This window comes from Pleurodeles waltl, chromosome 1_2 (genome assembly GCF_031143425.1).
Source record: "Pleurodeles waltl isolate 20211129_DDA chromosome 1_2, aPleWal1.hap1.20221129, whole genome shotgun sequence".
Taxonomy (NCBI): domain Eukaryota; kingdom Metazoa; phylum Chordata; class Amphibia; order Caudata; family Salamandridae; genus Pleurodeles; species Pleurodeles waltl.
In genome coordinates, this window is record NC_090437.1 from 926,475,309 (window position 1) to 926,498,962 (window position 23,654).

Here is a 23,654-nt window from a genome sequence, read left to right on the forward strand (position 1 = left end):
ATCTCACACTACAAACAAAGCTGGAAGAATGGGCTCCCACTGAGAAGGGTGCCCTTGTCTGTGATGAAAAACCACAAGTAAGAATGCTGAAGCCCCTTCTCCTGCCCATGACCACAACCTGCATCCATGATAGGAGGTTATGTCCTGCCTACTTTGTTCCTCAGTGAGTCGGCTCGCTTCACAGCGGGTTTGATTGGCTATGTAATAGTGATGCTGTGTTGTGAGAGTAACATGAGTGCAGGGCAGCCAAGAACTCAGAGTCCTTTCCCATCTTTTTCCAAACAACGTTTCCCTCCTGAAGAGGTGCAAATGACCAAACTGGAACTTACTGCATCAGTGGCTAAAAGGCATATATGTGAATTAGTCTGAGTGCTACCACTCTGAATACAATGTGCTTTCCATTAGGCACTTTATGTTTCTTTCCAATGGCCTTCAAACATAAACCAAAAGCGAGATTTCAGTGACTGCTAGATTTATTTGCAATCCTATTTCCAAGCTTTATGATTGGCCTCCCAATGAATGAGGTCAGAAGGCTAGCTACAGTTTTGGAGGAGTTGGGACCTCTACTGCTGATGCTTTAAAACATCTCAATATTATACTGGCAGCTCTGAGAGCAATTGCCCTGCAGAAGCAAATGTATTTTAAAAAACGTGGCCTTATGATTATGATTGGAGGCCTCAATAGAGGAAAATATCCAGGAAAATAAGCAAAACAATTAAAAAATAGAAAAAATGAGCTATTGCTTTCATATTCTTCAGGCGATGAAGTTATGAATTTAAGTAGTGAATTGAAATAGCATGTGCAAGGTGAAAGGTAAAGGATTATTGAGGTATTTTGCATTGACTTATTTTAAAGCTTTAGTGGTTTGCATAAGTACCACAAAAGAGGAGAAAATGTGTCAACCAAATCATGTTAAGCTAATTGTGTACACTGTATTTACTAGGCCTCACTAATGCACCAACCAGAAGTCCTTGCCTCAGAGCAAAACAGGAGCTGTACCTGGTACCTGAAAAGTGATATTTCAAAATTCCTCTAAGTAGAACAATGAGAAGCTGAGCTCTGTGTTTAGACTACTAAAGCGTACTGTTCTCATGATCACATTCTGTCACCTGCCTCACAGACTAACAAAACTAATAATTGTGTGAGTCTTTTTTTAAGCTTCCAGTGTTTTCTACTAATTTGTGCACTGCTTTGCCTCCTTGGCTGCTGCTGGGGCACACTCTTTCCCAAAATTTTTGCGATCAAAGTATGTTTTTTAATAGTGGTGCTGCGAGGAGCCTGCATTAAAACTGCATGTGGTCAGGACACAGCTGGAGCAGGATATTAGTTGTCAGGAGGAGAAACTGAGCAACTTAGAAGATACTCTCCCTACGCAGCCACAAAGAATGGGGGAATGACAAGTCCATAGAGAACTTTTAGATGACTGTTGCAGACTAAAAAAACATGTCTACTCGGCAGACCGCCAGAGACTGTATGCTGAAGGTGACACCACTGGAGCCATGTTACCTAGGTTGCTCAGGCAACAAATGTCATGTGAACCGGGTACGTTGTTGCAAGATGCAATGGGTAAAAAAGATCACACACAAGTAACCATCAACGAATTGTTCAAGACACACCTAAGCAGACTTTACGCAAACTGTAATGAAGTTTTGAGTGATTATGGAGCAACTCTTTTGGTCGATCTAGAACTTGCCAGGTTGCAGGAGGAGGAGCGTGTCTCGCTGGTAGAGCCCATAAACAGGGAGCAAATAATTGCCAGTATACCTCACTTAGGACCCTTGTGTGCTACGGATGGCAGGGGGCCGTCTGACGCTGCACTTGGCATGTGCTTCAGGTGGCTCCTGCCATCCGAGCACCCACACACGGGGAAGTGCCAGTGCTCCTGCTCCTCCTGTGGGACACCCCAATATACCCCCACCAGGGATGGCAGCGGATGCACTTCCACTGCCACCCCGACTCCCCCCCCGAATCTGATGACAGCAGCGTGCACCCTTCGTACTGGCGTTATTAGGGCAGGCTGATGGTGCTAGAAGCCACTTGCTTCCAGGCCCGGAGGAGAGAACAGGTACGTATTATTCTCCTCACAGGAGCAGAGGGTTTCAAAGAGGCACCAACAGGAAAAGAAAACGTTTTTCCTTTCCCTCTGTGTCTCTTTGAAATGGATTCCTGCTGCACAATCATGCATTGAGTCGCAATCGTGCAGCAGGAATACCACTGGGCCACCAGGGATTTTTGTTTGAGTGGTTTTGATGTATGGGGAGAGGCTCCTTGGGCAAGGGTCACTCCTCTTTAGGGGGCACATATTTTAGCCTTTCTGCCCAGTTTGGGGGCAGATTGGACATTTTGTTAGGACAATCTGCCACCAAGCAGGGCAGAGACCACTAGACAGCAGGGATTTTAAATGTTGGCAATTTTGGGAAGCAGCCCCTTGGGCAAGGGTCGCTCATTTTAGGGTGCACATATTATGGCTGTGTTTGCTCCCTTGGGGAAATATCTGCCTCTTTTGTTTAGGCCCATTTGCCCCCAAGAAAGGCAGAAACCACTATACACCAGGGATTTTACATTTTAGCGATTTTGGGGAGTGGCCCCTTGAGCAATGGTCGCTCCCATTAGAGGGCATTTATGTTGGCTATTTCTGCACCTCCTTGGGGCAGATCAGCCTCTTTTTTAAAGTCTGTCTTCCCCCAAGGGGGGGCAGAAACTACTAGACACCAGAGATGTTTTATTCACTGTGGTGCTGCCATTGTTGTGGAGAGTGGCCCCTTGGGCAATGGTCGCTCCCCTTTAGGGGGTGAATGTTTTGGCCATATTTTTACGCCCATCTGCCCCGAGCTTGGTGTGTGCGGACTGATGCATTATTTGCATTTGCGATCATAATGTTTATTTCTCCTTTTTTTTCTAGTGCAAAGCTTTTGATTCCTTTGCTGTGACTCCTGCTTGCGGTTTCATCAATGGAAAATCTGCAGTTTGTATAGTTTTTTGTGTTTGGTAAGAAAAACGTTTTTGTACTGTTTACTTCAATGAGTATCATTGCCAAGCATGGATGCGTTTTTTGTAAATGGAGTAATAATAGCAGCATATTTGGCTTATGTTTTATTGTGGGTGAAATTCTCCTTGGATTGTTGCACTATGTGTATTGTGTTGTCTTAAGCGTAATTTTATTTAGTTTTTCTTTTTTAGTGGGATATTGTTAGTGCTTGCTGCGTCTGTGCAGAGTAGGTGCTGGTGAGTCTAACTGTCTCTGGCAAGTGAGTGTTATTGTTTTTGAGTATATACATTTTTGTGATAAAGCTACACTTTGTTTATTACTTATTTTACACAGTGTTGGTTCTTGTTGATATATTTGTCAAGTTACTTTTATTAGGAAGGATAGTGCAACAGCCAAGGGCTGAAAGGCCTCCTATTGGAAGATCTGAACTCTGGGTTTCCCCAAACATGGTGCAACTGGTGTTGTCTGCCTTAACTGGTGTCGCAGGATGTAGCGTAAATACTGAAAACGTTTTGCCTATAAACTTCTTTGAGTTGTTTATGGACGATTTATTCTTGGGTGAGATTGTTGAGCAGACTAATGTGTATGCTGAACAGTATTTGAGGGACAACAGTGCCAGACTTGGGCCCTAAGTTGAAGACGTTCTTGGGTTTAATGTTTTTGATGGGCTTGATAAGGAAGCTGTCTCTCAAGCCTGATACCTTTCTCGCAAGAGTAGAATGGACACAACGTAGTTCCCTACCTCCCTGTGAACCAAAACAGACTCCAAAGAAGTCACGTCTGACTCACTGGGACGAAGGGACGGATCTTGACCAAGGCCAGCACCAAGTTTCCACTATGTGATGTAGGCTGTCTTATTTAGTTTCTAAAAACATAAAGAACAAACCTTAGAACATTAAACATATACATTGTGATCCCTTTCCACATATGTAACCTACTTTGAATTACCTAATGTCCCTTCTCCCTTTTAGTTGCTGGTTTCTGTAGGCTGAACATCGCTATGTTATATGTCTAGAACACAGAACTCAAGATCATTAACTCAATAGGTAATTTTCACAAATATGTGAATGAATATAACATAATTTTCTAACACCCACCTAGATGTATTGGCTCTATGAATATAGTTAGATAAATAACATCAGTCCTTTTGATAGTGAGTCAAGGTTCATATAAGATTCATACGCCTAAGTGCGCGTTTGTCTCCTGAAGCATAAGGTACATAATAAAACATTGCCCCTTATTGTGAATCACTCTTCATTAATCAATGTCATGTGCAAGTAATAATGACCTTAATATAGGTCTCTGATCACTAAACAATGTGTACTGAAAATGAATATATGTATTTCTTTGCCTCTTGTAGAAAATAACAGAAAATCGCTGATGTGATTAGCCCTTTCAATAAGACTCGATAAGATTAGTATTTTTATCCTTTGACTTATATACAGTTCTTAAATGTCACCAGATTGTGTAGATTGTCTCTTTAAACAATGTCTTTGTTTGTCTTTGTAGGAATGCTACCGAAACTGAGATGCAGAACCCAGGAACCCAATACCTCTGACACCAAGGAGGGACCCGCCGCAATGGCAGGTGAGGACGCTGAGTGCTTGGGAATATGGAAGACAGAAGACAATGCTAAACACAAGCATCCAACAAATAGGTGCTTATGGGAGGGGGAGGGAACCCAGATGATGAGCAGTCGTCATAGTGCAGCATGTAGCCCTAAAGGCTATGCACTCCAGCCTTAAAGGGGACACTTCAGGACGCGAACTGTGCACCTGCCACCGTCACTGTCTTCATATTTGTCTGCCAGTCCCTTGATGGCAACGGCCATATTTCCTGCAATCATGAGTCATGAGCGGTATTTGCTTCTGCTTCTGATGCTGCATTTTGTTGATAATGTTTAGCGTTGTCACAAGATCACCCTGATTGTGGCCATCTTTTTAAGATTCAGCCTGTCCTTTATAACTTTATAGATCCATTTCCAGCTATCTATGTTCCAAGAAAAGAAATAGCTGTAGACAAGTCTTTGGTGCTGTTCAAGGGCTAGTTGGGATTCCACATTCGACCTCCCTGGTTGTCTGTCAACTTTTGGAGTCAGTGAGAAAATTGTCCGGGAGCTTGGCAGATGATTATTTAGCAAAAGTCACCATTTTTACCTGGATAACTTCTACACTGGTGTGCAATTGTTCAGGGAATTTTTAAAAGTGAACACTGTTGCTTGAGGCACAGCCCACTCTAACCGTAAAGGTTATCCAAAGGAGCCTGTGAGTAAAAAACTAGAGAGGGGACAGTGCAGTGCCTTGCATAGTGATGAACTGCTAGCTGTGAAATTTGCAGACAGGAGGGATGCCTACATGCTGACTATCATTTATGTTGAATGTATTTCACCTGTGATTGTTTGAGGTCAGGTTGTTGAAGTGTGCAAACCTGTGTGCATTTTAGACTACAATAAGCAATGTAGATAGAGTAGAACAGAGGTTGCAACCTGACACTGCTGTTCGTAAGTCTTACGTTTGATATAACAAGTTGGCTATCCATTTCTTCCATTTAGCAACCTTTAATAGTTTTGTTATGATCAGGGATTGTTCTCCAGAGTCTAAGATGACTTTTGTTCAGTTTCAGGAATTTGTGATTGGCAGACTTGCTGTAGTGAAACAGGTAAGTGTTCCTAGAGTTGGAGTGGTGGAAGATGCGCCTAGATGGAAAGATCGCCACTTTCCTTATCACATTCCTCCCACACCCAAAAAAACACAATACATGTAAGAGGTGTAGAGTCTGTATGCAAAGAGGCATGTGGAAGGAGAGATGTATGCACTGCCCTTATTGTCCTTCTAAACCTGGGCTGTGTGTGCCTGCTTGTTTTCGAATGTACCACATAAAAAGGACTTTTTGGGAGCACTTGTGAGCTGTGCCTGGTGTGTATCGTTATTAGTTCAGTTCCATGGTTGGCATAAGGGTGATGTATTTAGTTAGAGCTGTTGTGTTTGTAGTTTTGTATTTACTTACAGTTAGTTTGTGTTTTCTTTTTTGTAAAAAAAATGTGATGGCAGTGTGCGTGGACTGGCGATTGGCTGGTGGTGTGTATAGACTAGTGCTTGGCTGGCAGTATGCATGGGCTGGTGCCTTGCTGGCGGCGTGAGTGAGCTGGCGCTTGGCTGGCAGTGTGTGTGAGCTGGTGCTTGCCTGGTGGTGTGTGAGTAGTGACTTACTGCTGGTCACCACACACACTTCTAGCCAAATGCCATCCACACACACTGTCAGCTGTGATTGCTATATCAGGCATGTGTGCATATGAAAGTGACGGGCCTTTGAATGGCGCTGTCTGTTGATGTGAGTGTTGTAATGTGCTGAGCCCATGGCTGGCGGTATGAATGGTCTTGTGTGTGTCACGTATGAAAGGTGTATGAATGGACTGTAAGGCAGTTGGTGCCTTGACGCAGCTTTACAGATCACAAGCTTTTGACCTTTCAATTATTAACAGTGCATTTCATTTTTGTGAAATCTCTTGTTAATAAAATTTGATCTGTTGAAACATCAATCAACCTTGTGCCAACTCCATCCAGTATGTGTGTGTACCTGATGAATATATGGTTGTGCAGTAATAATTGTGTTTTCTGTCTTTCTCTGCCAGGGTGTACTTTTTCTCTACATTGTTACTTGCTGTGAATGTCGTAATGTGCCTGGCCTGCAGGTAGTGGTGTGAATAATATTGTGTGTGTCATATATAGAGGTGGTGTGAATGGCCTGTAAAGCGGTTGGTGCCTTGTCATGGCTTTACAGCTCATGAGCTGAGAGTTATTGGTTCAGTTTTATGACCTATCAACTATAAACAGAGCATTTCATTTTTGTGAAATCTCTTGTTATTATAATTTTATCTGTTGAACCATCACTAACCCTCATGCCAAATCCAACCAGTATGTATATGTTGTCACAATAAAAACCCACTCCGCTGTAATCAGGCTTTGAAGCACACCCCTGACACGCTAATTGTCTTACGTGGGACCCCATTGATGAAGCATACCACCAACTAGGTTGGTGGGTGAGGGTTCTGTTTAACAAAATCTAAGGGCCTTTTCTTCACAATTTGAGTGTTTAGGACAGCACAAAAGTAAGAAACTTGGTAGTGTGCTCACTTCTTGTCTAGGGAAAATCTAACAATTCTAGATATGTTTAAAAAACTAGACACCCAGGGAAGTACAGGGTAGTGTGCCTCTCGTGGATCCCAACATGTGTTCTTACCCACAAATCCCTCCAAACCTCAAAATGTGACTAAAATCACACATTTTCCTTGATTTTCTGTGCCATGTTCTTTCGGAAATAGAAACAAAGCAGAAGTTCTTTACACCTAGTGTTCCCCAAGGTCTCCCAATAAAAGTGCTACCTCACTTGTGTGGGTGAGCCAAGTGCCAGCGAGAAGGAAGGGCCCATACCACCACATGGACACATCAAATTATCTATCACAAAACAACCTGTTTTTCTAAGGGAGGGCACCTGCGTTTTTGGTCCTGGGTTTGGTGGCTATCTAGGGAAGCCTACCAAACCAAGACATTTCTGAAAACTAGACACCTAGGAGAGTCTGGGGAGGTGTAGTTTGCGTGGATTCCCCAATGTTTTCTTACCCATAATCCACTGCAAACCTCCAATTTAGCTAAAAAATTTAAATTTCCTCACATTTCTGTGTGGGATCACCATGCCCGCACAAATTTCCTACCACCCAGCGTTCCCCTCGGTCTCCTGATAAAATGATACCTCACTTGTGTGGGTGGGCCAAGTGCCTGCGACAGGGAAGGGCCAAAAATGTGTAGAGTTTGAGGGGGCACCAAAGCGTGTTCATAAGCGCAGTTTTTTTAATACGTTTTTAGGCTGAATCTGCTTTGGGCACCCACACAGGTGAGGTATAATTTTTATCCGGAGGCCAAGGGGAACACTGGACGGTAGGAAATTTGGGGTGGTGCGCTGACCCCACTCAGAAATGTGAGGAAAATGAATTTTCTGATTCTAGTCTGCCTGTTCTTGAAAGCTGGAGGATGGTGATTTTAGCACAAACCTTTCTTTGATGCCATCTGCAGGGAAAAAAACAGATGCTTTCTTCTGCAGCACTTTTTTCCCAATTTTTCCCAGATTTTAGGTGTATTTTGGCTAATTTCTCTGTCCAGTGGAATCCACAAACTCTGGGTTAGAATCCCAGGATGTTGGGAAAAAAGGATGCAAATTTGGCGTGGATAGCTTATGTGGACAAAAAGTTATGGGGCCTTAAGCGCAAACTACCCCAAATAGCCAAAAAAGGCTAAGCACAGAAGGGGAAAAGGCTTAAATAGTGAAGGGGTTAAAAAACCACAAAAATGGCAGGGGTGGGGGGGTGGTTTGCTGGCAGAATTTTATCGCCTCAATGCGGGAGGTGCTAATAGTGCTAGTCCCAAAACCGGACAAGGAACTGTTGGATACCTTGTCCTATAGGCCATTGTCGCTTCTAAATATAGATGTGAAAATACTGAGTGGTATATTGGCAACCCAGTTGTTGCCGTATTTACTGGCTCTCATTCACACCGACCAGCGTGGCTTTATACCATACCGTAGTACCGTAGTACCATGTATAATTTGCGCCGGCTGGCCCACGTTTACTATGCTTCGTGTCGACGGGAGGCCACTTATGCCCCGGCCCTGCTTGACGATGACCAGGCCTTTGACATGGTGCAATGGGAATACTTGTGGCTTGTATTGGAGAAGATGGGCCTTCAACCACAATAAATTGTGTGGGCCAAGTTACTGTATATGGACCCAATCGCCCAAGTGTGCACGGGCACCCTAGTGTCAGATAGAATCTAACTGACTAGAGGGATGATACATGGGTGCCGACTGTCGACTCTATTATTTTCTATCACCATAGAGCCCATGGCGGTGCTACTGCATTGCGTACTGGCACCATGGGGGGTCCAGGTGGGGGAAACCACACATGTGGTTTCCCTCTAAGCAGGCGACGCCATGATATATGTATGTAGCCCTGAATACTCGATTACTATTCTATTGAAAGTCCTGCCGCTTTTTGGGGAGGACTCGAGGATAAGGGAGAATACTCTGAAGTCACACCTGGTTCCTTTATGCTCCCTTGCCAAGAGGCAATTGAACTCCCTTCCACGGGTGGGGCTTCCCTGGGGTGCAGAGAGAATTATGTATTTGGGGATTAGGCTGGCCCACACCAAAAGTAGTTTTTAGCTAATTTCTCTGTCCAGTGAAATCCACAAACCCTGGGTACCTTTAGAATCCCAGGATGTTGGAAAAAAAGGATGCAAATTTGGTGTGGATAGCTTATGTGGACAAAAAGTTATGGGGCCTTAAGCGCAAACTACCCCAAATAGCCAAAAAAGGCTAAGCACAGGAGGGGGAAAAGGCTTAAATAATGAAGGGGTCAAAAAACCACAAAAATGGCAGGGGTGGAGGGGATGGTTTGCTGGCAGTATTTTATTAAAAGTATAAAGCCGTCCTTACAGACAGACTGATGTAAATGTATCTGGAGGTGTGAAAGGGATGGTGCCTGCCTGCTTCAGTTGCCGTATTTACTGGCTCTTATTCACACTGACCAGTGTGGCTTTATACCATACCGTAGTACCGTAGTACAATGTATAATTTGCGCCTGGTGGCCCATGTTTACTATGCTTCGTGCCGAGGGGAGGCCCCTTATGCCCCAGCCCTGCTTGACGATGACCAGGCCTTTGACATGGTACAATGGGAATACTTGTGGCTTGTATTGGAGAAGATGGGCCTTCGACCGCAATACATTGTGTGGGCCAAGTTACTGTATATGGACCCAATCGCCCAAGTGTGCACGGGCGCCCTAGTGTCAGATAGAATCTCACTGACTAGAGGGATGATACACGGGTGCCGACTGTCGCCTCTATTATTTTCTATCACCATAGAGCCCATGGCGGTGCTACTGGGCTTCCCTGGGGTGCAGAGAGAATTATGTATTTGGGGATTAGGCTGGCCACATCAAAAGTACTTTTTATGACCTTAATATAGGGAAAGTACTAGAGGGGCTGACGGCATCCATCTGATTCTGGAGAGAGCTCCCTCCGATTCTGGAGAGAGTGCTCTCCATTGTTATGGGTAGGGCTACTATTGTTAAAATGGTGGTGCTTCCTAAATATCTGATTGGGCTACAAAATACATTCTATGAAATCCCCAGATATTTCATACAACTGGACGGACTGATATTGGACTTACTCTGGGCCAATAAAAGAAAGAGGGTGAGCCTTGCTATGCTTAAACAGAGGTGGGAGTGGGGAAGGATTGAACTCCCCAATCTGGAAATTTACTGTCTGGCACCTCACTTACAACTTGGCTGGATGGTGAAGGTAATTGGGAGAAAAAACTTCTAAAAGGCACTTATGGATAACGTTCACCACATGCGCTGCTCATGGGTGACACACAGTTGCAGGAAGAAGCGCCATTTTTGCTGCATCATGTATGTGAAGTATGGATGCGGACAGTTGCCCATGTGTTACGACGGGCCCCGTATGCAAGAGATATGCCTCTCTACGATATAAAGCAGTTAGCCAGGACTGCAGAAGCAATGTCCATTAAAAAAAACAGAGAGACAGTGGTTGCAACTTTTTGGGAGATTTGTATTTGGGTGAACAGTTTATCACCCAGGATGATGCCATTGACTCATTTGGGCTGGAATTGGGATGATATCTACAGCATGCTAAAATATTAGCAACTGCACGATCACTGTGGCCTTGCTTTCCGGAGAAGCCATCAGTGTTGCACACCCTGACTAGGTTGTTAGATATGAAAGGGGGACACTGACTGATATCACATAGTTATAGGGCATCACGAGAGGACCTTCCCAAGCTAATATCAAAGGCAGACAAAATGGGAAGCCACACTGGGAGACGTGCACTGGAATGGGAGAAAGCTCATGAGGGGTCTAAAATGCTGAGCTCTAATGTGTGTTTTAAATGTATACAATATAATTTCACACACCGAGTAGTCTTGGCCCCAGCGACCATATGTCACATCTATCCAACTAGATCAGGTAATTACCTTGGTTGCAAAGACCCAGAAGCAGATTTTACACATATGGTCTGGCAATGCCAAGCCCTAACACGGTATTTGAGAGACATAGTAATGATCTTGATAGAGCGACTGGTTGGACAAAAACACTACGCCTCAGACTCTTTTGCTTGGGCTGGTCCCAGTGCCTGAGGGAAAGTTACTTAGTCGTAAAGGGCTGTTACTGGCAAAATGTTGTTTTGCCATAATATGAAAAATGGGCAGTGGCAGAAGAGTTGAGGATGAAGCATGTACAGAGGGATGAAACACTTGTGGGTGACTTGGCTGTGTGGGAGCAAATGTTGACAGATCTGAAAAAATCACCAAAGGGAGTGGGGTGAGGGATGAAAGGAGACGATATACTGTTCTGGGCCTCTACTGACAATCTGTATGGGGTGCTAGCGTTTCACATACATATACATGGATGTATTAGGTGTTGTGTATGAGCGAGCAGCTCCATGACTGCCAGGGGTCCGGTGGGCCTCTAGTCCAGACGTAAACTGGTCTAACAGGCTTTGATCTGGGTATTGTACACAGTATGGCCTCTACATTCAGGACAGGAAAGATAATGTGGTAATAACAGCAGACGGGTGGGGGGTGTTCGGGGAAGGTTTATTGTGATAATGTAATTATGCTGCTTTATCCCTTTATGCGATGTACTGACAATGCTGAACTGTGGACCTGTAAACCTTCAAATGTTTACTAATAAAAAAACCTTTATAAATATGAAACTTTAGAATAAATAAATAAAAGTATATTTTATAATAAGTACATTTTGTCACTCGTCCCAAATGCAGAGTGCTCAATGTACTATTGACGCCAGCAACAGCTCAGCAAGCCAACAAAACGTAGGAACGCAAAACCCAGCAAGAATGAAGTACTGGCACAGTAAAACAAAGAGATAAATGCCCAACCAGGGCCAAAAAGGTAAGCAGGAACTCCCAGCTTAGCGAAAGGATAATTAACTCATAGAGGCAAACAAAAAAAAGAAGGGTTCTGGGTAGAGGTGGTCCTTGGCAGGCACACACAAAAGGGGATTAGGTTACCCTTTGCTCCTTTTAGGTAGCCCCTAGGTTGACTGGTTCTGATGTTTGGACACAACTCAAGATAAAATGAGTGGGACGAGGCCAGCAGTAACCTAGCATCACATATCACTTGGCAGGAATAGCAAACATGCCTAGGTGCTTATGGATTTCGGACTCCACATCCATGTGACCAAGCCTCTTTGATACTATGTCGATGTCAACCCCACTTTCATAGGAAAATATCCACACAACTGTAGCTAAAGCTATCAAACCCACATGTGGTCACCGTGGATTCTGATATCTGGGCATTGTATTTTCCAGGGCTTGGGACATATTTAATTAATGCAATATGTCTACATTTCTTATTGGCCTTAAAACGACTCACCTCGTTGAATAGAGCTTTCTATTCCTTTGTTGGAAAAGCCACTTTATTCAAAATAATCTTACTACTTAAATGTCTTATTTTATGTAGAACATCGTATTTTTAATCCCAGACATTATTTTTTATAAGGCTGACATGCTGAGATCACTACTGAGGGCTTCTTTGACACCCCTCCTCCCCACCCCCCACAGCCCATTTCAAAACTCTTTTGCTCAAACTATGAAGTGGTTATCTCACCACAAGATTAAGATTTTTGGGTGGCTACTGGGTGCCCATTTAGTGGTGATGAATGATTGGGTTTTCGCTTCCCCTAAGAGCAGACAGTCAGATTAAATATGTTGGAGTTAGGTTTGGAAATGTATTTACTTTATGTATTTGGGTAGGAACGATGTGGACTTCCCGGTGTTAAAACCACTGCGATTGTTGCTTGGTTTAAAGCATTGAGGGTCTTATGGTGGAAAGACAAAATGATGGAAGAAACATCATCATGGACTGATGTTGCCATTAAAGAGGTGGTCCAACTTAAAGGTCATAAAGCCTGGAATCTTATTGATAAAAGTGGTAAATGTAATGGGGCATTCTCTAATCGATATGCAGAAGTTAGTTAAATGAATTACAGATTATACATTATTAAAAGGTTCCTTTCGGATCAGTTAATTCTGTGACGTGATGACCTTTAAATACGCAACTCCTTTTCGAGACAATGAAGAACATGATGAGGATTTAGCAATCTCGAAAACATACAAGGCTGTTGTTAATAATGTTCAGCTACCCTGCATGGTTTGAGGGGGAATGGTCTGCAAATTTAGGGAGACAAAATGGTGAAGATTCAGCTGGGGTGAGACCCTGGCACACCCAGGTGAGGTGGCCATTTGTTACTCCTTCAGGTTGATTCCATTGAGAGTGTTGCATTGAGTGTATTACTACGGGTCCCAGTTGCCGTCTAGAGGGTTGATTGGTAGTCCGATTTGTCTGAGATGCAACAGCAATAGGGAACTTTTTTCCATACTATAGAGGGCTGTGATGCAGTTTATATATCTTTGGTTGCTGTCTCATGGATAACTGGTCTACATACTAGGGACTCGGGTAACAATGAATCAGTGAAGGGGAGTACTGGGCATGAGACAGGAGATGGAGTCTAAATATATGTAGATCTCTATGACCTTGGTGTGATGGTAGCACGGAGGGACAGTGTGCGGCTGTACATGCCCAGATTTGAATATGTGGAGGCAAGGCAAAAACTGGACAAAAAACTTGGCCATGGACAAAAAACCCATGTATGTATCCAGGGGATGTCTATGGGAATGGGAGTGGGTCTGGGTGGTGTAGGAAGCCACCTAGCCCCTAGTCTGGAAAGACTCTGGGCCATGTTTGTCCAGAAGGGATAAATAAAGCCACCTGTGACTCACTCCCAGATAGCGTCCATTGGGGTCCGGTGTCCATATCCTTGCGCCTGTCGTAGCTACAGGTGGGGTACCTGGATGGACCACTGACGTGATAACGCTTACTGCAGTCTAATGAACTTTACTCGGGGTGTGCAAGAAGCATGGCATTGGTTGATGTTTGGTTCTTTTCCAAACCTACAATACAGATTAAAACAAATAAACAAAAACACATATGTGGTATGATTCTGCTCTCACTACGGGGGGAGTAGTCATGGGTGGGAGAATAATTTCCAGCTGACTGGCTCACTAGAAGGGCTCAGAGAATGTCATTTTCTAAACAAAAATCATGCAAAATACGTAGAAACATCACACCCACCTTGGCCCCAAACCCTGCTGGCAAGCGAAGCAAGAGAAGAAAGAGCTACAAATTTATGGACTCATTTGGGCTGTTCTGAATTAGAAAAGGAGTGGTTTTGTGAAAGCTGAGATTTTCTTGATAAAATGTTGAGCCTTACGTAATTATACTTACAGATTAATGTGAGAATGAATTAGATTATAATATTGTGTTTACGAAAATTGTTACTAACTGAATGGCCACCATCTTATGCAAGGCCTCTATTTTGTCCATGCTAACTTAAGCTGATTAAATTATTCTGTCTTTATGAGAAAGTGTGTTTCTTAACTAAAACGAATGCTAGAAATAATTGTGTATTTAGTGGCCTATGCTGGACTGAAGTAGAAGCAGATGCAAGGTCACTGTACAATGCCAACTGTATAAAATGTTTCTAGTGTGTTCCGTAGTTTGACTGACTTCATTGTTTGAAGATATGTTTCTAAATTGTATGTCTTTCCTCGAGGGTAAAGAAATGGTGTGGTAACATATTTTGTAATCCTTTTTCCTGTGACTTCATATTTCGGTGGAGAGGAAACAAAGGATCCACAGGTGAGGCGGGAGAAGAGGAAGTACAGGATATTAATGTATTAGTTTGGATTTCGTCAATGGAATAACAGCAAATAGAAAACGTTGGAGTAAATTAATTGTATAATTTTGATATCTGTTAATGTTCTGATTGGTGATAACTTTCTCACCTCATACTTTATCCAATCATTTTCAGTTTAATTTAATGTTCAGTCACCATTGTTTGAGGGTCATTCTTCTTTGGGATTTTCGTGTAGTCCTAGAGATTCTAGAGATTCTATAGCTTTATGATCTGTCACTTTGACATCTCATGTTTTCCAGATAGACTAGTGATTATTCTGGTGTTTTATTAGTTTATGTCTGTTCAGTACTGAACCTATGCTAGATGGTTTATTGTATCTTATAGTCCAAATTCTAAACCATTACCCTGGTGTTGGTGCCTGATGTTGCTGTCCCACTGACAAAGTAGACGTTGTTGCTGATTTCATAGAGATTTAGTAAATGTATAAATGTAAATTGATGTTTGTCTTTTGTTTTTCAGGTACAGGCTGCAGCTGCTTATTTACTGCTGCTTATTTTTAATTTGGATAGCAACATAGCTAGGTGTTTTCTAAATTTGTGTGCTAAAATTTTAACATTAAACCCAAAATGTCAATGCTAATTAGTGGTTGGTGAGGTGTACTCACATGCTCATGAATTGTCTTTGATAATTTCTGTCTTTTCATTATTCAGATGTATTCAATTTCTCTTGCTTAGATTCTTTTGCTATGGTTTTGTTTGATAACCATTTAGATAATTTGTCTTTTTGCATTGATCAAACTTAGATATATTCGGCGTTTGAATCAGCCTTTGTTGTCTCTCTCTGTGTATCATTTGTGTTTGAGAATTTTTTTCGTGACCTTAGCGTTGTTAATATAGGGAAATAAATTATTAACTTCTTAATAAACTGATGTGGTTATTGAAGTTGGAGTGGTTATCATATGTTATATGTGATGTTTATGACATATTCCGAATTCCATTTTCTCAAAACGGATTCAGTTCGGTTCATCGATCTAGTGTGTGAAATCCACTATCTAGTATCTTGTGACTAAAATGTAGCTAGTGTTTCTCTGTGTTAACAGTTTTACTGCCTCTATTTATAGTTCTGGGGTTATTCTGTTGAGCAAGAGGCAGGGCCTTACTCAGTCTCTATGTAAACAGATATTAGAATAGTCATTGTTTATGTATATGTAGAAGCCAGGGTCAAAAGTGCACCTAGTCTTGAGGAGTAATTTTGTTTCACTTAAGAGTACCTGTTTTTGTCTTGTTGTTCGTTGTTCTGTAGTGGGCACAGGCACTACGCACTATTGTGCGTGCAAATACCCTGTCACCCATTGTAATATATATATATATATATATATATATATATATATGTATATGTATATCTATATATATTGGTGTGGATGTTTTGAATTGTGTGTAAGATATGTCAATACTTCGTAAGCATAGGCAGACTTGGTGTTGCACTTTCAGCGCCATGCCATAACTCTCCCCTCAGCCCGTGATCACTGACAGTCATTCTGTATACAGCCCACGGTTACTTGTGTGCACGGTTGTCCTAGAGGCATCTATTTTGCCCAATACCTAATTTGTAAATAAAACATGCCAGTGCCCGAAGGTCTCCTGTGAAACACGCAGCTGCTGCAATTAAATGTGCAAACACAGAACATCAAGGCAGCGTAATCCAGGCAGCGTAATCCTAAAGCCTTCTCGGGCCTCTTTAATCCATTTACAGCCACTCCCTGCCTCTTCAGCTCACTCTTGCAGCCTTCTGCTCTCTCCCTTTGAACGCTTTTTCGAGCACCGGAAACAAGCACAAATTAAGCACTGAGTTTGCCTCTCTATGGTGCCGTACCAGAATGTCAGAAAGTACTTGTACAAAATTACTACAAATTCCAGTGATGCAGTTCCCTATTGCTCTCTATAGGTGGCGGTAAAATATAAGGAAACTGACGCGCTTTTTCTTGAATTATTCATTTGATTAAGGCCCAGGAAAATGTAAAAGAAAAACACACACAAAAAGTATACAGCAGTTTTTGAAGGCGTTCCTTCTGCTGAGAGAAAAGACGAGGAGTGAGGATGGGTGTCTTTAATAGCTCTTTACTACTGTCTTTAGTGTTAGACACTTTCCCTCCTACATTATCCTGTTATATTCTTCACAATAGATGTTACCTCTGTTAGTACGTCTATGCCAGTAAAATGTCAATTTCTTAAAGTAGTAATATGAACCACCTTGGTGGAAAACCTCTAACTACCAAAGTTGCCGTATTTTGTTGTCATATTAAGAGATCCGTAAAATGTTCTAATGAAACTTTGTGTGAAGGTTCAACCCACAAAGACTTGGCTCCAACACACACTCCACGATACTTCACCTATCCCACAGACTATGTATTTATATTATGCTCCAGAACAAACGTGCAACTAGGTTCAGAGATGTTTATCTGCTTGGGTGGCCGCTGTCGAGCTATGGAGACGTAACTTCAAAACGTAATCCTACATTTGTGCAATTAGTACAGAGCTATGGGTCTGAGTAGAGGGAAATTCATTCAGGGAACCAGGAAAATGGCCTTGCATCACTCACATACCTCCTCAGTGGTGGCTGTTGTCCCAGCTCAGCCTCCAATGATAGAATCTACATAAACCTCGAGTTCTTCCTTATTGATTTCTTGCAGAATCCAGTTTGCTCGGACAACTCCACCTACCAATGGACTCTCTACTGCACGACCGTGTGATATCAGAGGCAAATATTAGGCCTTTGGCAGGGTATTAGTTCTAAGACCTGACAAGGAATCCACTTTTCTTGATAGGGCGAAAGGCGATTATGAAGTTGAGCACGAGGAAAAACAACATCCATGTCCCTTAGACACAAATTGACACATTTTATGGATTTAAGATACATCATAATTGAAACGCCTGTGTGGATTTCGAAGGAGGCGTCTACATCTGATACATGCTTCCTCTAATTACAACGACCTCTTTTCAATGCTAACATTTTATCTTCGAAGCACATGTGCAGCATGTCTTGGCTCTGCGAAATATACCACAGGATGCTTGGACCTGAGACAACGCAGGTTCCAGTAAACCTTGAAGACATTCAACCTTTCTCGGTTGAAAATTATGTTTTTTTTTCATTGGGTTTCTTACCATTAAGGAGACCTCTAGTTTCTATACCTGGATAAATACTTACATGCAAGTATTACTTGGACATTATCCCTAGAACAAGCGAGGGCTGGGAATTCTTTGTGAAATTAATATCCAAGCATTGGTTAAAACCCTGCTCCCATCTGCTTCAGATAACTTTCATATTTGTCTGTTTTATTTTTATTCTTAAATCACACTGCGAGTTCTCCCACTTTCACGTTGTGCCAGGCAGTTTGGCACAAGGTGTTGTGCATCGTGCAAATAATATCTTCGGTGAAAAAGGCCAGCTTGTGCTGAAGCAGTAGTGCAAGAAATGCTTAAATAGTCTCGTTCTGAGTATTATTGTGTACACGTATACTACTGCCAGGGCAAATAAGCGGAGTGATAATTGACTATATTGGTGGTTGTCTCTTTGTAGTATTTCCTGTAGTGTTAGGTCATTCATTGTGTTTCTAGAGGAATCCATAACAATCTCACTGAAATCAGTCTGCAATCACATTTTAAGAACACTTCTTTTAGAAATGCTCAATTGATGAGCAATAACAATCTTACTCAATTACTGCAAGTAGAGCGCAGAGGAAATCTTGAACCATGCCAGGTTGGTAAAGTTAGGGACTTGACATATCCTAACATGTTTATTGGCTGATCCTAAATTCTGCTCGATCAGGATAAACTAGCTCAGTAACACAATGTTCTCAGCATTGGGACAGGGTTTTAGAGTATGTTTTGGCACTGATACTGAGAAGGGCCATAGATCTATCTGTAAAGCTACTAAGTAGGTCTTTTTAGGTTTAAGTACTAAAAGTACTGTCGGTTACGCCACAGATTGTGTTATTGAGCCAGAGGATAGGAAGCAGCTGGAAAACCGTAAGTTCTTTATAAGATATTTTCTAAACATTTTGTAAAAGAGTGCAGCAAAGACATCTGTAGGGAGCCACTCGGGCTCTCCTATACTTTGTTGCCTGCTCCGTGATGACATATGGTGTCCTGAGTGCAGGCTATAAAATAAATGTGTGCGAGACCCTCGTGGTCTTTTGGCACATGGTAAATGGCAAAGCAGTGTTGCTGTCTCTTTATGCGCAAGCAAAGGCCTTGCTAGTGACCACGACGGCAGCGCACCTTGCCCCTCTACATTGTCGACGAGGTGGTGCTAACACGCCACTCCACGCACATGGTGACACCTCTCACCTGGGGAGTACGTCGGACAGCAGCTCCTCGCCTGAAGAGACAGCCGCCTCTCTTCCGACGGCCTCCAAGTGGATCTGGACCGCAGGGAACGCCCGAAGGCGGTGATCAGGACATCCTCTCCCCAGCCCAGGGTTGACAGCCGGTGTGGGCGGGGCGCACCGCTCAGCCATCCAGCCGGCTGCTGCACATGCAAGCCCGTGACTGGTGAGCCCCGGTTTATGCATGATATCCTGCTTGCTGTGGGGGAATCCTTATCAGGCCGGCAGGTTTCGAGGAAGGCCTTCTGGTTTCTGTTCAATCAGCTTCCCCATGTGACAGCTGCACTTAATCCAGGTACCGGTGGCTGCCATTGCCACTTCTGCAAGTGGGTCAGAGACACTCCTAGGGGGCAAGTTTTTCTCAGCGAAATCCACCAGCACAGGGGTGAGGAGACCTGTTTGACTCTCTCTCTCTCAAGACAGAAAAAAAAAGAAAGAGAAGAGTAAGCGGAGTAAACCAACTCTGTGCCAACGAAAGCGCTGCTGAAATAACAAGGAGCGGAAAGCCAGGTTTTGCGCAGAACAATGAGTTCAGCGCTAAATGCTGATCACCAACGCTCAGCGCACCATCAAGGGTCGCATTCGTCTGTCACTACACTACTCCCGTTTAGCCAGCTGGCGGATCTGGCTACGCCCGCGCCCCGGTGTCACCATTGGCTCGGCAGATTGAGGCACTACTTCAGAGTCACACGAGAGACTGATGGAACAGTGCAAAGGTCCCTCATGTTACATTTTGGGGGCGACGAGATCCATGATTTGTTTGAGACGCTACCAAACACTGGCAATGACGATGACTTCAACGCTGCGGTTGAAGCCCTAAATAGGTATTTCTGACCCGCAGCTTAACCCGGACTATGAGAAGTTCAAACTGCGGCAGGCCCAGCAAACCGACATAGAGTCAGTGGACATGTTTTACGCGTGCCTGTGCAAGCTGACAAGCACCTGCACAAGTATCAACCAACATGAAGAAATAAGAGTGCAGGTAATACAGGGATGCCGCTCCAGGGTGCTGCGCAAGCTGGTCCTGCAATAGCCTGGCATATTGCTTGATGAAATACTCATCCTTGCAAGGTCACATGAACTGTCCAATAGCCGTGCAGAGGACATGGCTGCCACCCTCACGCGGTCATCCCCGGAGCCAGCAAAACTGAGCCCTGTAAAGGAAGAACAGGTCGACGCCATCCAAGGACGCCAAAACCCATGGCGCATGTCTCGACCACCCAGAATGGAGGAAAAGGGGTGCGGAAACTGCGGCCGTGAGCACCGTACATCCGGTGTGTGCCCAGCGAAGGGCAAGAACTGCTCCAAATGTGTTAAGCCTAACCACTTCACCAAGGTCTGCCAAGGAGAGCGACCTAGAACCAGGACCACACTAGCAGGAAGAGTAGCGGTGAAGTAGGTGAGGCCAGCAGAAGACACGGGGCAGCAGCAGTCGACACATACCCATGCGCTACTCCGTATGTAGACGATGAAGAGATATTCATTGTCTCATTTGCCGACAGATTGGACCAGAGGCGGCGACCTCTGCCCATATGTACCATAAAGGTGAACGGCACTCAAGTGTCCGCGCTCATAGACACAGGGGCGTCGGTAAGCATCATGGACATCAAACAATACAGCAAGATATCTCCCCCATCAGAGCTTAAACAGTGCTGTCCAAGATATATGCTTACGGAGGCATAGACCCGCTACCCCTACGAGGGGCGATAGAGGTTACCGTTGGCAGCGACCGACATTCAACACGCGCCAAGTTCCAAGGAGGCAACACGCGCCAAGTTCCAAGAAGTCAAGAAAGGAACCCTCCTAGGGTGTCACACGGCAGAGGATCTGGAGCTGGTATTCTTCACTCGACAAGTACACGACTCCCACGCTGAAGCGGTGCTGGCACACTTCCCATAGCTCTTCCGTGGGCTGCGGAAGCTAAAGGGAAAGCAGTTCCACCTGCATGTCCACCCTGCTGTACGGCCCACAACTTTAAGACACCTGCGGGTGCCTTTCCACCTGAGGCACCAGGTGGAGCAAGAACTACAGACTCTTGAGGAGCAGGGGGTTCAAAGAGAAGGTGACTGGGCCGACACCCTGGGTTTCGCCTCTGGTTATCGCCCTGAAGCCTAAACAGTCCAGCGCCATCCATCTGTGTGTGGACATGCACCTTCCCAACAGTGCCATAAAGAGGGAACGCCACATCACACCCATCATGGACGACATTATTGCAGACTTCAACGGGACCCAATGATTCTCCAAGTTAGACTTAAACTCTGGGGTACCACCAGCTGGAGCTAACCCCCGAAAGCCACAACATCACCACGTTTTCAACCCATGTTGGACTGCGTTGCTACATGCAACTTAGCTTCGGGGTCTCCTCTGCTGTGGAGATTTTCCAGAACGCTATACGGGAAATGCTGTCGGGGTTGGCAGGTGTCATCAATCTCAGTGACTATATTTTAATCTTCTCAGACACCTTAGAGGAGCATCACAAACACCTGCAAGCCACCATTCAGCGGCTATCAGAGGCTGGACTAACTTTGCACAGAAAGAAATGCGATTTCTATCGCAACTCTATTGACTTTTTTTAACTACATCTTCTTGAGGGAAGGGCTGGAGGTTGAACCCAAGAAAGTAGAGGCCATCAGGGGGGTGTCAGTACCTCGCAACGCCACTGAGATCAGGAGCTTCCTCGCGATGGCGACATACTGTTGAAGGTTCATCCCCAATCTGGCCACGCTCGCCGAACCTCTTAGGCATCTCACAAATGTCAATACCCCATGGGAATGGGGCACAGAGGCGGACTAGGCATTCTTAGTGGTTAAAAGCACATTGTTGGACACAGTGGTCATGGCCTTTTTCCACCCACGCAAGAGAACAGAAGTAATGGTGGACGCCATACCCGTTGGGCTAGGAGCCATGTTACTGCAGGAACAGAGTCACCAGCAGTGGACGCCTGTGGCCTATGCAAGTAGGGCCCTCTCCGCAACAGAGGCCCGGTACGCACAGATTGAGTGGGAGGCGCTGGCCATCATGTGGGCCTGTCAGCATTTCCACTTGTATCTGTGAGGACATGAATTCAGAATGCTCACCGATCACAAACCGCTGGTGTCCCTCATTGTGGGCACTGCCAGACTTGCCCCACCGAGGATCAAAAGGTGGGCGGTGCTTCTCCAGCCTTACCGATTCCAGGTCATCCACTGGCCAGGGGTCAACAATCCGGTGGATTATTTATCACGTCATCCACTCCAACCACGGTTGGAAGAAGAAGCAGAGGAGGAGGATGGACAGATGGAGAGTTTTGTGAGCATGATTGTGAGCATGATAGTGAACATGGCGTGTCCCACGGCTCTTACGGTGTCGGAAATCACTGACGCTTCATTCAGAGATGCCATCATGGGCCGAGCAAAAGAGGCATTAGTCAACCAGTGACAGGACACCAGCCTGTGACTCCAAAGAGCGCCGGGCAATGCAGCAGGTCTGGAAGGTGAGGGTGGAGCTCTCGGTGAGTCCCGAAAGCCTCCTTTTATGGGGCCAGCGTTTGGTGTTACCACGAAGTCTACAGGGCCGAGTAGTGGAGTTAGCACACCAGGGTCATCAGAGAAAAGCGAAAACAAAATCCCACCTACGCGGAAAGGTATGGTTTCCAGGGATGTACACCATGGTGGATGACCTGCTGCACAGATGCCACCCGTGTGCCATCACCGCCCGAGATCCGGTCCCCGCTCTGGTGGTGACCGAACCACCCAGCACTCGGCCTTGGTCTCAAATAAGCCTGGATTTCAGTAGTTTTCCGGATGGCCGGCTGACGGCTGTGATGATCGACTCATGCACCTGGTTTCCTGTGGTAGAAATGGTGGTGTCCCCAGCATTTGAGCATGACCGTCCCGCTCTGGAGAAGACCTTTGCCCTCTTCGGTCTGCCTGAAGAGATAAGGACAGAAAATGGTCCTCCATTCCACGGCCAGTCGTTACAAGACTATCTGCACTCGCTAGCCATAGCCCATCCATCTGCGAATCACCCCTCAATGGCCCCAGTTGAACAGGGATGTGGGGCAATTCATGCGAACTGTGAACCGTGCCCTACAAATTGGGGTGAGTCAACAATAAAATGCTGAGTTAGGCCTCCATGCGTCCCTGAGGGCTTATCGGCAGATGTCCCATAGCACTACCGGGTGCGCCCCGGACGCTTTGATGTTCAGCTCACCGCCCAGAGACTGCATACCAGCGGGCAGTCACTGGCAACCTGTTGCCCTGGATGTGTCCAAGACGCAGGAGAAGCTGATACGGACAAACGCCAAAGCCATCTAGAGGAGAAGAGCAAAACATCCTGACCTACAAGTGGGAGAGTCCGTCATTCTAAAAGATCGCCATCCAGAATGGAAGTTCCGAACCCCTACGAGCCAGACATCTAGAGGATAGAGAGGATCGAAGGGACCATGGTTACCGCCAGCCGAGTGGGACGGCAGGTGACCCAGAATGTGTCGTGGTTCCGGAAGGTGGAGCCTCGAG

At 44.8% G+C, this 23,654-nt stretch overlaps 1 long non-coding RNA gene across 1 annotated transcript in view; it reads right to left on the minus strand.

Annotated features, from left to right (window-relative positions):
* The window catches only part of LOC138295902 (uncharacterized), a 32,091-nt gene extending 12,862 nt beyond the window's left edge, over positions 1 to 19,229 (minus strand). Inside the window, exon 1 of the long non-coding RNA XR_011203709.1 lies at positions 19,121 to 19,229. This is a non-coding gene — a long non-coding RNA (uncharacterized lncRNA). The remainder of the gene's footprint in view (positions 1 to 19,120) is intronic.
* Between the last annotated feature and the right edge of the window lie 4,425 nt (positions 19,230 to 23,654).